The 18,066-nt window shown below is 50.0% G+C and overlaps 1 protein-coding gene across 1 annotated transcript in view; it reads right to left on the bottom strand.

Moving 5' to 3' along the window:
• Nucleotides 1–18,066, bottom strand: part of SMC1B (structural maintenance of chromosomes 1B) — a 1,336,696-nt gene that overhangs the window by 201,996 nt on the left and 1,116,634 nt on the right. The window lies entirely within an intron of this gene.

Below are 18,066 nucleotides of genomic sequence, written 5' to 3' on the forward strand. Positions count from 1 at the left end.
TCCCTAGCCCCCAGGCTCACTCAAAACAACAACCATGGTCAATTGGGCCTCGCAACGGCGAGGACATAACTGAGATTGACCTAAAAAATTTACCAACTAACTGAGAGTGCAGCCTGGAACAGAACAAACATGGGCCTAGGGGGGTGGAGTTGGATTCTAAACCCCGAACAGATTCTGAAGCACTGACTGCCCGAACCGACTGTCGCGTCGGGTATCCTGCTGCAGGCAGTAATGAGATGTGAATGTGTGGACAGATGACCACGTCGCAGCTTTCCAAATCTCTTCAATAGTGGCTGACTTCAAGTGGGCTACCGACGCTGCCATGGCTCTAACATTATGAGCCGTGACATGACCCTCAAGAGCCAGCCCAGCCTGGGCGTAAGTGAAGGAAATGCAATCTGCTAGCCAATTGGATATGGTGCGTTTTCCCACAGCCACTCCCCTCCTGTTGGGATCAAAAGAAACAAACAATTGGGCGGACTGTCTGTTGGGCTGTGTCCGCTCCAGATAGAAGGCCAATGCTCTCTTGCAGTCCAATGTGTGCAGCTGGCGCTGAGCAGGGCAGGAATGAGGACGGGGAAAGAATGTTGGCAAGACAATTGACTGGTTCAGATGGAACTCCGACACAACCTTTGGCAAGAACTTAGGGTGAGTGCGGAGGACTACTCTGTTATGATGAAATTTGGTGTAAGGGGCCTGGGCTACCAGGGCCTGAAGCTCACTGACTCTACGAGCTGAAGTAACTGCCACCAAGAAAATGACCTTCCAGGTCAAGTACTTCAGATGGCAGGAATTCAGTGGCTGAAAAGGAGGTTTCATCAGCTGGGTGAGAACGACATTGAGATCCCATGACACTGTAGGAGGCTTGACAGGGGGCTTTGACAAAAGCAACCTCTCATGAAGCGAACAACTAAGGCTGTCCTGAGATCGGCTTACCTTCCACACGGTAATGGTATGCACTGATTGCACTAAGGTGAACCCTTACAGAGTTGGTCTTGAGACCAGACTCAGACAAGTGCAGAAGGTATTCAAGCAGGGTCTGTGTAGGACAAGAGCGAGGATCTAGGGCCTTGCTGTCACACCAGACGGCAAACCTCCTCCACAGAAAGAAGTAACTCCTCTTAGTGGAATCTTTCCTGGAAGCAAGCAAGATGCGGGAGACACCCTCCGACAGACCCAAAGAGGCAAAGTCTACGCTCTCAACATCCAGGCCGTGAGAGCCAGGGACCGGAGGTTGGGATGCAGAAGCGCCCCTTCGTCCTGTGTGATGAGGGTCGGAAAACATTCCAATCTCCACGGTTCTTCGGAGGACAACTCCAGAAGAAGAGGGAACCAGATCTGACGCGGCCAAAAAGGAGCAATCAGAATCATGGTGCCTCGGTCTTGCTTGAGTTTCAACAAAGTCTTCCCCACCAGAGGTATGGGAGGATAAGCATACAGCAGACCCTCCCCCCAGTCCAGGAGGAAGGCATCCGATGCCAGTCTGCCGTGGGCCTGAAGCCTGGAACAGAACTGAGGGACTTTGTGGTTGGCTCGAGATGTGAAGAGATCTACCAAGGGGGTGCCCCACACCTGGAAGATCTGTCGCACTACACGGGAATTGAGCGACCACTCGTGAGGTTGCATAATCCTGCTCAACCTGTCGGCCAGACTGTTGTTTACACCTGCCAGATATGTGGCTTGGAGCACCATGCCGTGACGGCGAGCCCACAGCCACATGCTGACGGCTTCCTGACACAGGGGGCGAGATCCGGTGCCCCCCTGCTTGTTGATGTAATACATGGCAACCTGGTTGTCTGTCTGAATTTGGATAATTTGGTGGGACAGCCGATCTCTGAAAGCCTTCAGAGCGTTCCAGATCGCTCGTAACTCCAGAAGATTGATCTGCAGATCTCGTTCCTGGAGGGACCAGCTTCCTTGGGTGTGAAGCCCATCGACATGAGCTCCCCACCCCAGGAGAGACTCATCCGTGGTCAGCACTTTTTGTGGCTGAGGAATTTGGAAAGGACGTCCCAGAGTCAAATTGGACCAAATCGTCCACCAATACAGGGATTTGAGAAAACTCGTGGACAGGTGGATCACGTCTTCTAGATCCCCAGCAGCCTGACACCACTGGGAAGCTAGGGTCCATTGAGCAGATCTCATGTGAAGGTGGGCCATGGGAGTCACATGAACTGTGGAGGCCATGTAGCCAAACAATCTCAACATCTGCCGAGCTGTGATCTGCTGGGGCGCTCGCACCCGCGAGATGAGGGACAACAAGTTGGTGGCTCTCGTCTCTGGGAGATAGGCGCGAGCCGTCTGAGAATCCAGCAGAGCTCCTATGAATTCGAGTTTCTGCACTGGGAGAAGCTGGGACTTTGGATAATTTATCACAAACCCCAGTAGCTCCAGGAGGCGAATAGTCATCTGCATGGACTGCATGGCTCCTGCCTCGGATGTGTTCTTCCCCAGCCAATCGTCGAGATAGGGGAACACGTGTACCCCCAGTCTGCGAAGTGCCGCTGCTACTACAGCCAAGCACTTCGTGAACACTCTGGGCGCAGAGGCGAGCCCAGAGGGTAGCACACAGTACTAGAAGTGACGTGTGCCCAGCTGAAATCGCAGATACTGTCTGTGAGCTGGCAGTATCGGGATGTGCGTGTAGGCGTCCTTCAAGTCCAGAGAGCATAGCCAATCGTTTTCCTGAATCATGGGGAGAAGGGTGCCCAGGGAAAGCATCCTGAACTTTTCTTTGACCAGGTATTTGTTCAGGGCCCTTAGGTCTAGGATGGGACGCATCCCCCCTGTTTTCTTTTCCACAAGGAAGTACCTGGAATAGATCCCAGCCCTTCTTGCCCGGATGGCACGGGCTCGACCGCATTGGCGCTGAGAAGGGCGGAGAGTTCCTCTGCAAGTACCTGCTTGTGCTGGAAGCTGTAAGACTGAGCTCCCGGTGGACAATTTGGAGGTTTTGAGGCCAAATTGAGGGTGTATCCTTGCCGGACTATTTGGAGAACCCACTGATCGGAGGTTATGACAGGCCAGCTGGTGAAAAGCTTTCAACCTCCCTCCGACTGGCAGGTCGCCCGGCACTGACACTTGTATGTCGGCTATGCTCTGCTGGAGCCAGTCAAAAGCTTGTCCCTTGCTTTTACTGGGGAGCCGAGGGGCCTTGCTGAGTCGCACGCTGCTGACGAGAGCGCGCGCGCTGGGGCTTAGCCTGGGCCGCAGGCTGTCGAGAAGGAGGATTGTACCTACGCTTGCCAGAAGAGTAGGGAACAGTCTTCCTTCCCCCAAAAAATCTTCTACCTGTAGAGGTAGAGGCTGAAGGCTGCCGGCGGGAGAACTTGTCGAAAGCGGTGTCCCGCTGGTGGAGCTGCTCTACCACCTGCTCGACTTTCTCTCCAAAAATATTATCCGCACGGCAAGGCGAGTAAGCAATCCGCTGCTGGATTCTATTCTCCAGGTCGGAGGCACGCAGCCATGAGAGTCTGCGCATCACCACACCTTGAGCAGCGGCCCTGGACGCAACATCAAAGGTGTCATACACCCCTCTGGCCAGGAATTTTCTGCACGCCTTCAGCTGCCTGACCACCTCCTGAAATGGCTTGGCTTGCTCAGGGGGGAGCTTGTCCACCAAGCCCGCCAACTGCCGCACATTGTTCCACATGTGTATGCTCGTGTAGAGCTGGTAGGACTGAATCTTGGCCACGAGCATAGAAGAATGGTAGGCCTTCCTCCCAAAGGAGTCCAAGGTTCTAGAGTCCTTGCCTGGGGGCGCCGAAGCATGCTCCCTAGAACTCTTGGCCTTCTTTAGGGCCAAATCCACAACTCCAGAGTCATGAGGCAACTGAGTGCGCATCAGCTCTGGGTCCCCATGGATCCGGTACTGGGACTCGATCTTCTTGGGAATGTGGGGATTACTTAGAGGCTTGGTCCAGTTCGCCAGCAATGTCTTTTGGAGGACATGATGCATGGGTACTGTGGACGCTTCCTTAGGTGGAGAAGGATAGTCCAGGAGCTCAAACATTTCAGCCCTGGGCTTGTCCTCCACAACCACCGGGAAGGGGATGGCCGTAGACATCTCCCGGACAAAGGAACTGTCTTTCAGGAGAGGGAGTGGGATCAGAAGGAAGACCCTCAGACTCCTCATCATAGAAATATCTGATGTCTTCTTCCTCTTCCCACGAGGCCTCACCATCGGTGTCAGACACAAGTTCACGGACCTGTGTCTGCAACCGTGCCCGGCTCGACTCCGTGGAACCACGGCCACGGTGGGAGCGTCGAGAGGTAGACTCCCTCGCCCGCACCGGTGAAGCTCCCTCCGCTGACGTAGTCGGGGAGCCTTCCTGGGAGGCTACCGCACTCTATACCGCAAGCGGCACCGATGTCGGAGACGTCACCCCGGACAATGGGCCAGCCGGCGCCTCGCTCGACGGTACCGGTGGCGCAAGCACCCCCGGTACCGGAGGGGTAGGGCGCAACAGCTCTCCAAGGATCTCTGGGAGAACGGCCCGGAGGCTCTCGTGCAGAGCGGCTGTGGAAAAAGACATGGAAGCCGATGCAGGAGTCGATGTCAGAACCTGTTCCGGGCGTGGAGGCTGTTCCGGGCTGTCCAAAGGGGAGCGCATCGACACCTCTTGAACAGAGGGCGAGCGGTCCTCTCGGTGCCGATGCTTACTGGGTGCCGACTCCCTCGGCGACCCAGAGCTCTCGGTGCCGACACGGGAAGGGGACCGGTAACGATGCTTCTTCAATTTTTTGGAACGAAGCACGTCACCGGAGCTTCCCGGCACCGACGAGGAGGACGTAGAATCCAGCCGTCTCTTCCTTGGGGCCGAGGTCGAAGAAGGTCGGTCTCGGGGGGGCTGTACCGCAGGAGCCCTCAGGGTAGGGGGAGACCCACCCGAAGGCTCACCGCCACCAGCAGGGGAATGGACAGCCCTCACCTGCACTCCAGACGAAGCACCACCGTCCGACGACATCAGCAGACGAGGAGGTCTCGATACCACCGACGCAGCCCTCCGATGTCGCCCCGATGCAGAGGGCCGATGCCTCGATGCACTCGATGCAATCGGGGGCGAGGATGAAGGTCCGGGCGCCAACGACGTAGAAGCAGTCGATACTCCCGGTGCCGATGCCGACGAAGAGCCCGAGAATAAAACGTTCCACTGGGCTAATCTCGCTACCTGAGTCCGCTTTTGCAAAAGAGAACACAGACTACAGGCCTGAGGGCGGTGCCCAGCCCCCAGACACTGAAGACACGACGCGTGCCTGTCAGTGAGCGAGATTACCCGGGCGCACTGGGTGCACTTCTTGAAGCCGCTGGAAGACTTTGATGTCATGGGCGGAAAAATCGCGCCGGCGAGATCAAAACTCAAAATGGCGAAAATGGCACCACAAAAATAGGGGGAAGAAAAACTTCGACCGAGGCCTAAATAGGGCCTACCCCGACGACGAAAGAAAACTTACCGGGGCAAAACTAGAAGTACGGGAAGGGAGAAAACCATAAAGGTCTCCTTCCGACACCTTTTTTTTTTTTTGTAGAACGAAGTTGATAAACGACGCGCGAGGTCAACTTTGGGGCGCGAACGGCGAAACACGACCGTACCGAGCACGGACAAAAGAAGACTGGCCGACACGAGCCGGTTCGGGCGGGAAGACGGCCGCGCATGCGCGGTGCGCATCGGCGCGCGAGGACTAGCAAAGGACTTTGCTAGAAAGTGTTCCGATTGGAGGGGCTGCCATGGACGTCACCCATCAGTGAGAACAAGCAGCCTGCTTGTCCTCGGAGAACTTTTAGTGCAGCATGCAAAACATAATGTAAGTTCAAAGGACTGCAAAGAGCAGCTTCCATTTGTAACGGAGTGTATGCCTCCGTCTGTTGGAACCAGCCTCCGAAATGGCGTAATAAGCAAGCCATATTCTAAAGTTTAACATCTGGTACTCCCAGCCCACCGCTTTTCCAGCTCCCCACTAGGTTCGAATAGCGTATCTGAGGGATTTTTTTTTTTTTTTGGCCAGAAAAAAATTTTGGAAAGTAAGCTTTGTAAAGCCACTTGTAACCACTCGCCTCCACATACCCTCCTCTCCTCCTTCCTGTACACATTAATTGATTTGATTACTTTATTTTTTGTCTATTAGATTGTAAGCTCTTTGAGCAGGGACTGTCTTTCTTCTATGTTTGTGCAGCGCTGCGTATGCCTTGTAGCGCTATAGAAATGCTAACTAGTAGTAGTAGTAGTAAAATGGGTGACGACGGGTACATATGAGAAAGAGAGAATAGGAGAGCTGAAGGGGTACCTATGAGAGAGAGAGTGGGTGACAGTGAGAGGGGGTACATGCAAGAGAAGAGAATGGGTGACGGTGGGGGGGACAAGAGTGTGAGTGTGCTCAAGCATATTTATAAATGATCTGGAAATTGGAATGACAAGTGAGATGATTAAATTTGCAGATGACACAAAACTATTCAAAGTTTTCAAAACAAATGTGGATTGTGAAAAAATGCAGGAAGACTGGGCATCTAAATGGCAGATGAAATTTAATGTTGACAAATTAAAGTGATGAACATTGGGAAGAATAATCCAAATCATAGTTATCTGATTTTAGGGTCCACTTTAGGAATCAGCACTCAAGAGAAAGACCTAGGTGTCACTGTAGACAATATGCTGAAATCTTCTGTCCAGTGTGTGGCGGCAGCCAAAAATGCAAACAGAAATTATTAGAAGAGGGATGCAAAATAAAAAAATATTATAATGCCGCTATATCTCTCCATGTTGCGATCTCACCTTCAGTACTGTGTTCAATTCTGGTTGCCATATCTCAAAACAGATATAGCTGAATTAGAAAAGGTTCAAAGAAGAGCAACTAAAATGATAGAGGGAATGGAACTGCTCCCACATGAAGAAAGGCTCTTCAGCTTGGAAAAGAGATGGCTGAGGAGGGATATGATTGAGGTCTACAAAATCCTGAGTGGTGTGCAGCGGGTGGAGGTGAATTGATTTTTCACTCATTCAAAAAGTACAAAGACCAGGGGACACTCAATGAAATTGCATGGAAATATTTTTTCACTCAAAGAATAATTAAGCTCTGGAACGCATTGCCAGAGGACGTGGTAACGGTGGTTAGTGTATCTGGACTTAAAAACATTTTGGAAAAATTCCAGGAGGAAAAGTCCATTGTGCGTTATTGAGATGGACATGGGGGAAGTTACTGCTTGCCCTGGGATTGGTAACATGGAATGGTAATATTAATTGTGTTTAACATAGTAACATAGTAACATAGTAGACGACGGCAGAAAAAGACCTGCATGGTCCATCCAGTCTGCCCATGACAAAATGTGTATACCTTACCTTGAATTTGTACCTGTCCTTTTCAGGGCACAGACCATATAAGTCTGCCCAGCAGTATTTCCCGCCTCCCAACCACCAGTCCCGCCTCCCATCACCGGCTCTGTTACAGACCGTATAAGTCTGCCCTCCCCTATCCTCGCCTCCCAACCCCCCCCCCCCCTTCCCCCAACTGCTCCGCCACCCAATTTCAGCTAAGCTTCTGAGGATCCATTCCTTCTGCACAGGGATTCCTCTATGCATATCCACGCATGGTTGAACTCCGTTACCGTTTTCATCTCCACCACCTCCCGCGGGAGGGCATTCCAAGCGTCCACCACCCTCTCCGTAAAGAAATACTTCCTGACATCTTTCCTGAGTCTGCCCCCCTTCAATCTCATTTCATGTCCTCTCGTTCTACCGTCTTCCCATCTCCGGAAAAGATTCGTTTGCGGATTAATACCTTTCAAATATTTGAACGTCTGTATCATATCACCCCTGTTCCTCCTTTCCTCCAGGGTGTACATGTTCAGGTCAGCAAGCCTCTCTTCATACGTCTTGGAACGTAAATCCCATACCATCCTCGTAGCTTTTCTTTGCACCGCTTCCATCTTTTTAACATCCTTCGCAAGATACGGCCTCCAAAACTGAACACAATACTCCAGGTGGGGCCTCACCAAGGTCTTATACAGGGGCATTAAAACCTCCTTTCTTCTGCTGGTCACTCCTCTCTCTATACAGCCTAGCAATCTTCTAGCTACTGCCACCGCCTTGTCGCACTGTTTCGTCGCCTTCAGGTCCTCAGATACTATCACCCCAAGATCCCTCTCCCCGTCCGTGCCTATCAGACTCTCCCCGCCTAACACATACGTCTCCCTTGGATTTCTACTCCCTAAGTGCATCACTTTGCATTTCTTCGCATTGAATTTTAATTGCCAAACGTTAGACCATTCTTCTAGCTTCTTCAGATCTTTTTTCATGTTTTCCACACCCTCCGAGGTGTCCACTCTGTTGGAAATCTTGGTGTCATCCACAAAAAGGCAAACTTTACCTTGTAACCCTTCGGCAATGTCACTCACAAATATATTGAACAGAATTGGCCCCAGCACCGATCCCTGAGGCACTCCACTACTCACATTTCCTTCCTCCGAGCGAACTCCATTCACCACCACCCTCTGGCGTCTGTCCGTCAACCAGTTCCTAATCCAGTTCACCACTTCGGGTCCTATTTTCAGGCCGTCTAGTTTATTTAAGAGCCTCCTGTGGGCAACTGTGTCGAAAGCCTTGCTGAAATCTAAGTAGATGACGTCCATAGCACGTCCTTGATTTAATTCTCCGGTCACCCAGTCAAAGAATTCAATGAGATTCGTTTGGCATGATTTCCCTTTGGTGAAACCATGTTGTCTCGGATCTTGCATTTGTGACCTGGACTGGCCACTGCTGGAAGCAAGATACTGGGCTAGATGGACCATTGGTCTGACCCAGTATGGTTATTCTTACGTTCTTACATAAAGAAAACCACTGGAGAGTAGTGCCTGATGAACTAATAGCCTCAAGTCTAGTTAACAGATGAGAATGATCAACAAAATCAAAGGCTGCTGAAAGGTCGAGTGACACTACCAGAGCAATTTTACCTGCCTCAAGCGCTGAATAGAGTTCACTAAGCAAAGATGTTACCATAGTCTAAGTATTATGGTGTGTCCTAAAGCCAGATTGTCTAGGATGCAGGATAGGAACTGATGATAGTCAGGAAAGAAGCTGTGCAAAAACAATTTTTTCTAATAGCTTACACATAAAACTTAAGTTTGACCCTGGACGAAAATTTTCTGGTAACAGTGGATTCAGTGAAGACTTTTTTAGAAGAGTTCTGACAACAGCCTTTTTCCAGAGCAACAGGATGAAACCAGACAAAAGACTTTCACTGACCATATGTAAAATGTATGGTAAAAGACAGTGAGTAGAGACAGCCAATTAGATGGAATTGGGTCTAGTAATCAGGTAGTCCGCTTCATTGCAGAAAGAGTCAAGGATAGTTGAGTTAGTGAGGGCAAAATAAACGATGACCATGTAGATGCAAGAGCAGGAGAGAAGACTGCATCATTTGATAATGAATTTGTGAACATATTAGGGGGCGCAATAGAGCAGTGTAGGTTTTCTACCTTTGATGTGAAATAAGAGGCTAGATTATTCGCTGGAGGAATGATAGCATTAAGGCTAGCAGTCTTCCTACGGGTTAATAATGAAACTATTTTTTTAAAATTCATTCAGTGTTTATAGAGAATGAGTCTGACGTCGGTACCGGGCAAAATGGTAGAGGCTATTATCAAGAATAAAATTACAGAGCACGTACAAAAACATGGGCTGATGAGACAAAGTCAGCACGGATTTAGTGTAGGGAAGTCTTGCCTCACCAATCTACTGCATTTTTTTGAGGGGGTGAACAAACATGTGGACAATGGGGAGCCGGTGGATACTGTGTATCTGGATTTTCAAAAGGCATTTGACAAAGTGCCTCATGAGAGACTCCTGAGGAAACTGGAGAGTCATGGGATCGGAGGTAGGGTATTACTATGGATTAAGAGCTGGTTGAAAGATAGGAAGCAGAGAGGAAGTGACGTCACTGCTGGCAATGGCAGCCTAGCTTCTCAGCTCCCGCTCCTCGCAGCAATAAAAAGCTATAATTAGCAGCAATCAGCTGTTTTGCTAGCTCCCACACATTCCCCGAAGAAAATAACCGTCAGTCATCATGAGCAAAGCGCATTTGGCGCGGAATAAGGACTCTGAGAAGTCGGCTGGTGGCGGGCCGAGCAAGTCACCGAAGCGCCACGAGGCAATGGCGCAGGCCTCACCCTCCGACTCAGATTCAGCCTTATCGCTGGTGGAATCGCGGAAGCCCCCCGCTAAAAAGGGCGTCTCGGGCGAACTTAGGCAGCTCCTCTCCGGTATCCAGGAGGATATCCAGAAATCAAAAGAAGAAATATTAGACCGGATGGAGGTACTGAGCTCGGATCTCCGCAAGCTGGGGGGAAGTGTGGAGGATGCGGAACTGCGGCTGGAAGAGCATGCGGAATATCTAATTTCTCAAGAAGCACAACTACAAGAACTGGACCAAAAAGCAAAAGACCTGGCCTATAAGCTGGACGACCTCGAAAATCGGGGCAGGAGGAATAATCTCCAGTTCCGCAGTGTTCCCGAGGGGGGGGGGGGGGAGACAGAGGACGTTCCACAAATAGTGCAAACATTTTGTGCTACCTTGATGGGGACCGATGCGGCAGCTGAGGTGATAGAACTTAACAGAGCACACAGAGCCCTGGGCCAGCGACAGGTGAACAGAGCGCGAGATTTAATTGTCTGGTTTCATAAATATGAAGTAAGAGAGTGATTACTTGCCTGCGCCCGGAAGAAACAGGACCTGGAATTCGGAGGGGCTAAAATAACTGTGTACCAAGATCTTTCGCAGTTCACCTTGCAACAAAGACGTCTTCTGAAACCGGCTCTGGACGTTTTAATCAAGGAGCGGCTCACCTATAGATGGGGCTTCCCTTTCTCGCTGAACTTTGCAATAAAGGGGGTCAGATATAGGGTTTGCTCCCATGGGCGTAGACTGGGGAGGGGGGTGAGGGGGGCAGTGCCCCCCCAAACGACGAATTCTTTCCCGCAGTGGCGAACGGGCGGGTGGGAAAGCAGCAAGCAAGCAGCAAGCAAGCAGCCACGCTGAACTCCGTCCTTCGCTTCCTGAATCCTGCCCTCTCAGCGTCCCGCCCACCCCAAAGGAAATGACATCAGAGGAAGGCGGGACGCAGAGAGGGCAGGATTCAGGAAGCGAAGGACAGAGTTCAGCGTGGCTGCTTGCTTGCTGCTTTCCCGCCCACCCGTTCGCCGCTGCAGCTTCGGGAGTGGAGTGAGCCAGGCCTATCTAGTCCACTGTAACAGTCTGTAAGTAAGGAAGCCATTTCTACTCCCCCGCGCAGCCGTCGCCGTTCACAAACACAGCAAGCAAACCTGTGTGAGCTGCTGCTGCATCCACGTTGTCGTTCTTGGGAGATGCTTTGAAGGGGGAGGGACACGCTGGATAGAATGGGGAGGGGAAGGGAAGGGGTTGGAAAAAAACAGGATGGGCAGGGGAGAGAGAAGAATTGTTGGACAACAGGGATTGATGGAGGGGACAGGGGAGAGAGGAAATTTGCTGGAGATGGATGGAGGAGAAGGCAGGGGAGAATGGAAAGTTGCTGGACATGGAGCGGAGGGCAGGGGAAGGAGGAGAATTGCTGGACATGGATTGATGGAGGGGAAAGGGGAGAGAGGAAATTTGCTGGAGATGGATGGATGAATGGACGGGGCAGGGGACACAGGACATTTGCTGGATATGGGTGGATGGAGGAGAGGGCAGCAGGGGAGAATGGAGAGTTGCTGGACGGATGGATGGAGGGAGGGGGTAGAAGTCAGGGAGGAGATGCACTTGGATGGAGGGGAGGGAAGAGGGGAGAAATGTTGGACAAGGATGGAGGGAAGGACAGACAAATATCAAATGGAAAGAAGACACTGCATAAAACAGAAGACACTGGGACCAAAGCGAATAGAAAAACTAAATGATCAGTCATCTTTGACTCTTCTCTCTCCTTCTCTGCTCATATCCAGCAGACCGCCAAGACCTGTCGTTTCTTTCTTTACAACATCCGTAAAATCCGCCCCTTTCTTTCTGAGCACTCTACCAAAACCCTCATCCACACCCTTGTCACCTCTCGTTTAGACTACTGCAATCTGCTTCTTGCTGGCCTCCCACTTAGTCACCTCTCCCCTCTCCAGTCGGTTCAAAACTCTGCTGCCCGTCTCATCTTCCGCCAGGGTCGCTTTACTCATACTACCCTCTCCTCAAGACCCTTCACTGGCTCCCTATCCGTTTCGCATCCTGTTCAAACTTCTTCTACTAACCTATAAATGTATTCACTCTGCTGCTCCCCAGTATCTCTCCACACTCGTCCTTCCCTACACCCCTTCCCGTGCACTCCGCTCCATGAATAAATCCTTCTTATCTGTTCCCTTCTCCACTACTGCCAACTCCAGACTTCGCGCCTTCTGTCTCGCTGCACCCTACGCCTGGAATAAACTTCCTGAGCCCCTACGTCTTGCCCCATCCTTGGCCACCTTTAAATCTAGACTGAAAGCCCACCTCTTTGACATTGCTTTTGACTCATAACCACTTGTAACCACTCGCCTCCACCTACCCTCCTCTCTTCCTTCCCGTTCACATTAATTGATTTGATTTGCTTATTTTTTATTTTTTGTCTATTAGATTGTAAGCTCTTTGAGCAGGGACTGTCTTTCTTCTATGTTTGTGCAGCGCTGCGTATGCCTTGTAGCGCTATAGAAATGCTAAATAGTAGTAGTAGTAGTAGTAATCAGACAACAAAGGTAGAAAAAAGTATTTTATTCAGAATTTATTAATTGGAATATGTCAGCATTTTGAAATGTGCATCTGTGATATTTTGCATTCAAGTTTCAATTTTTCTGGTATTGCTGCATGCTGAGTCTGACTTCTTGAGTTAACTTTCCAGTATTTTGCCTTCATATTTTTTGATTTCTAGCTCCTTGTGTCATGTGTTTTTCATGTGTGATATAGGTGCAGTATTCTGCTAGCGTGTAGTATTTGCAGCCCTTTTTGTTTTGCTTTTTTTTCACGAGGTAGTGTATTGGTGTTTTAGAGCCTGCCTGGTGTAATTACAGTTCTGCCTTTTCACGCATAAGGTTGTAGCTCGTCCTGTCTTTGGAATTAGTGCTGTTATGGGTTAGGAAGGATATAAGTGTGTTTTTGCACAAGTTTGTGTATTGCGTTTTGCAGTGGAGAGATTGTGTGTTGGCCTTACTGAGGTGGCACCAAAACATCAGAAAGGGTGTAGAGCCTAAATCATGACACACACTACTACTACTACTACTTAGCATTTCTATAGCGCTGCCAGGGTTACGCAGCGCTGTACAAGTTTAAACATGGGGAAGGACAGTCCCTGCTCAAGAGAGCTTACAATCTAACACACACTACCTCTTGAAGGATCTACATATAGAGCGTATGCATTTCTAAGGTCAACACTGGCATGGTATGGGAAAGGGGGTGGGGAAATACTACTGGAGAGGAAGAGGGAGTGCTGGGTAAGGAGGAAGGGTGAAAGAGCTGGCTTGATATCTCATACATATTCATTATGGTTATTCCCAAAAAAAGCCAGCTCTTTTTCCCTTCCTTCCTTCATATTAGCATATTCATTTGAATATATACATGCAAATGAATACGCTAATATGCTCCGCCCCATCCTTTGCCCCCCCCCCCCCCCAAATGAAACTGTCAAACTACGCCCATGTTTGCTCCCTAACTGAAGTCTGGGAGTCCCTGCATGCAGCGGGCCTGGTGAACTCAACGGCGCCCCTGGGCGCGCTGGCACCCGCTTCTAAAGTTAAGCTACAAAAATGGCAGCGGGTCCCTGAATCCACCAAGTGAAGCAAACCGAAATGGAGAGCTGCGACCGAGGGGACCTGAACGGTGGTGTAGCAGCTTAGTCAGGGTCTGCAGCTCGAGTTCTCTGCCTCCGTGGTGATTAGAGGGAAGATGGACAACTAGGTGGTAACAAGGGGACAATGATTATTGAGTTTTTATGATCTGTCATGTTTCCAGTTTATTCTGATGTGTTCTGATTAATGGGGGGTTTTCTGTGTATTTTTCCTACTGGATGGCTGGGGGGGAATTGGGACGGGGGGGGGGGATTACAGGATGTGGGGGTATGCTTTGAGTGCTGTGTGGGGGGTAATGGGAGAAGTGTGGGGAGCTGGGGTATGTAAGTTGGTTGTGTTTAATATGGGAAGGTCAAATAGGGTCTTAGGGCCTGGTGGCAGTTTGGTGGTTGCTGGAGGGGGGGTGGAGGGGCTGGGACTCTCTGGAATACAGTGAGTTACTTTCTCTTTTCCCACTCGGGGGGTTTATACCTTCGGGTTGGTGTTTGGATGTGGGGGGCTAGGGGGATAGATAGGGGGGAAAGGAGTAGGGGTGGGGAGGGTGGGAATGGACTGGTATGTAGTAGGAGGAGGGGGTGAAGATAAAGGCTGTGGGTTGTTATGCTATGTTTGCTCTGTCCAGCTTTACTTTTCAGATATGAGTACAGACCTTAAGATTCTATCTTATAATGTGAAAGGGTTGAATATGCCACTAAAGAGGCAGAAACTATTTAAGGAGCTCCAGCAGTTAAAGGCTCATATAGTCTTGTTGCAGGAGACGCATTTCTGCCGACGGCATGAAAGACTCCTCTCCCATCCAAATTATCCCAGGGCCTTTTTTGCCTCTTCGACTGAGGGATTCAAAAAACGTGGGGTGGCGGTGTTGTTTCATAAGTTGGTGCCAGCCCAAGTAGTGAAGATCAAAAGGGACCCCAGTGGGCGTTTTTTGTTTTTACATATAGTTATAGATCAAGTGGACATAACTTTAGCCTCTATATATGCTCCAAATGACCATCAGGGGCCTTTTACACCAAAGTAAAGAATCTTTTAGCTACATTTGCTCAGGGATCCATAGTACTGGGGGGGGGGGGGGGGGGGGCGACTTCAATGGAGTTATGGATCCGGTTTTAGACCGGTCTGGGACTGCGCAGCAAGTGGCAAATAGGGATGATCTAGCTTTAGGTTCCCGGGCCTCCTCTCTGGGGACTTTAGATGTGTGGTGATTAAGTCATGTGCAAGTGAGAGACTACACATACTACTCTGCTGTGCACGCCTCGTACTCACGCATCGACTATATCTTACTCGACATAGCCCTATCAGAGCAGGGTCCGAGTGCAGGCATTGGTAGTGCGACCCTGTCTGACCACGCACCGGTTTGGGTTATATTACCCACTATTAAGGCGGAGACTAAAGATAAGAGATGGACGCTCAATGCCAGTGTGTTACAAGAGGGGGAGAACGTAGAGAGCTGTAAGAAAATGCTGAAAGACTATCTGGAGTTTAACAGGGAGTCAGGGCCATCCCTTAGCATAGTGTGGGACACTATGAAGGCAGTGTCGAGAGGCTATTTCCTACAACTAGCTAGCAAGCGGGCTAGGATCCATAGAAATCAGTTGGCCCAATGCTTAGAAAGGATCAGGAACTTAGAGGCTCAGCATAAGGCAGGCGGCTCACTGGCAACTCTGAAAGAATTGCGAGCCCAGCGTCTTCATCTGGACTCTATCTACTCAGAACACTTGAGCCAATTACAATCTAGATCAAAAGTTCACTCGTATGAATTTACCAACAAGGCAGGACGCCTCCTGGCCCTGCGGTTGCGTAGGCAAAAGGTGGAGAGGGCAGTAACATATATCCAGGGGGGGGGGGGGGGGGGGGGGGGGGGGGGACATGCTGAACACCTCAGAGGCTAAATGGAGGTGTTTTGGCGAGTTTTACCAGGAGTTATATGCCCGAGAGATCAAACCCTCCGCAGACTCTATTGCGGAATATTTAGCGGAGACTGACCTAGCTTCTTTAACACATCAGCAGCGTGCCACCCTAGATGAGCTGGTCACCCCAGTTGAAATTCAAAAAGCTATCCAGCATTTACCATTCTGTAAGTCCCCAGGGTTGGATGGACTCCCTAGTGAGTTCTACAAGAAATTCGCCCCTGAATTGGCTCCACTTTTGGCTGACTTGTTTAACCGAATTGGGCGGGGGGAATCTTTACCAGCCTCCATGCTGGAGGCCTGGATAGCAGTGATACCTAAGCCAGATAAAGACCATGTGGAGTGTGGCTCTTACCGCCCTGAATGCAGACGTCAAAATATTAGCTAAAGTTTTGGCCAACAGACTAGACTAGCCCCTTTGCTCCCCGCGATCATTCATCCTGATCAGGTGGGATTTGTTTCCTACAGAAAAGCAATGGATAATATGAGGCGAGTAGTTGACTTAGAGGGGCATAATGGAAAGATCGTCCAAGTACGAATTAGGACGTTCTTACGAAACCGTCCAAAAACAGACCTGTATAATGGAAAAATAGTGTGGGCGTTTTTCGATAATCGATTATCCCTGTAAGAAAACAATCAAATGACGAGCGCATAAGCGTGACTAAATTGGGCGCCCTAAGATGGTCGATTATTGCAGGTGCAAACGACCAAATCACGTGGTGTGTAAAATAATGTACAAAGGTGTATCACAAGTACAGTACATGTTGTTCAGGCCATCCAGGTACGGAAATATATGAGGAACGCATATATGTGTCAACTACAGACATATCATGCTGCTCCACCCATACTTTCATCATATGTGCCCATCTGAATGTCCGGATCTGCATGCACTGTACACCTACTGAACATGCAGTAAATGCATATTGTGTATATGTGAAAAGGGTCGGGTGGGGTGCGTCATACTCATCTATATAAGGCACGTTTCACACTCCTGCAGGCATGTGCACGTCAAAGACGTCTATGCTTACGAGGGCGTCCACGTGCTGATAGGGGCCATATATGGAATGGTCATCCATATATGGAGCTGTGCATGAAACGACGTCCCTCACGCAAGGTCGTCTATATAAGGCACTTCTTTTCCAACATGTGGAAAAATGGCACAACGCAGGGAGCCAAATTTTGGAGAGGAGGAGAGCCTGCTGCTGGTGCGGCTGTGCGTAAGGCACCGGCACAGGCTGTTTATCCAGCACCACCACCTGCCCCCCAGGCTGCAGGCCATGCGAGCCTGGTCCCGCATCCGGAAAGGTTAGAAAGGTAAGGTTATGGCCCAACCCCCCTCCCCTCCTGTACCTACACATATAACAGCTCCGTCATCAATGTTACCAGCAGTAACTGGAGTGTCCATGCAAGGATCATGAGTAATATAGGAACATGCACAATCACTAATAATTTGTATGTTATTGAAACGACCACCATTCCCACATCCCTACAAGAATGTATTTCGTTAGGTTAGGTATGTGACTATGCTATTAGTGTTATGTGACAATTTCGTTAGTTATGTGAAGGCCACATTTTCCAACCCCTCTTTGCAGCCAGTGGGTTACAACGCCTCCGAATAGTGGAAGCATGAGACCAATGAAACCTATACCATACTTTATAACATGGTCATGATAACACATATAAAGTAGTTTAACAAGCATACATTATAATGTATACAAACGGTACTGTCTGGCCTCATGCCCACCTCTCTGGCATCATCTGCATAGGAACCAACTCGGTGGCTGCTGTGGGTGCTTCACCACCCCATCCCCAATATCAAATATGTATGGAGGGAGGGGTCATCTCCACTGGGGGTTCCACCCCCCAAAATGGTAAAAAGGTGGCTCCTATGATTCACTACCAATGGAGGTGCCCCCCCCCCCCCCAACACTGTAGACCCTCTCTCTCTGGTATGTGAATAGCAAATGAATGTGTGCAGAGGACAAAAAGGACCAACACCCCTGACCCCTGCTCTACAAACTTATATCTTACAGACGCTTTGGAGTCCACCGGGACCTGGAGTCCCTGAGGAGGCGGTTCCGCCGGGTGAGGCGGGAGAGGCCCGACCTCATCCGGGCGGTGCGAAGGCACCTCAGGGATCGCCGTAAGTATTCAAAAACAGGACACCTGTACAGATTACTACATACATTTCATGAATAAAGCAAATGTGTTGTACAATATCACTTCCCATGTGCCTAATAGCCACCTAGTAATACCATATCTGTCCCAGATCAAGGATGCAGGTTGCAGGGGTTCTCCCATGAGCGTGCCTGCAACGTCCGACCATCCCCCCGAGATGAATGAGATGATAT

This window comes from Microcaecilia unicolor, chromosome 9 (genome assembly GCF_901765095.1).
Source record: "Microcaecilia unicolor chromosome 9, aMicUni1.1, whole genome shotgun sequence".
NCBI lineage: Eukaryota > Metazoa > Chordata > Amphibia > Gymnophiona > Siphonopidae > Microcaecilia > Microcaecilia unicolor.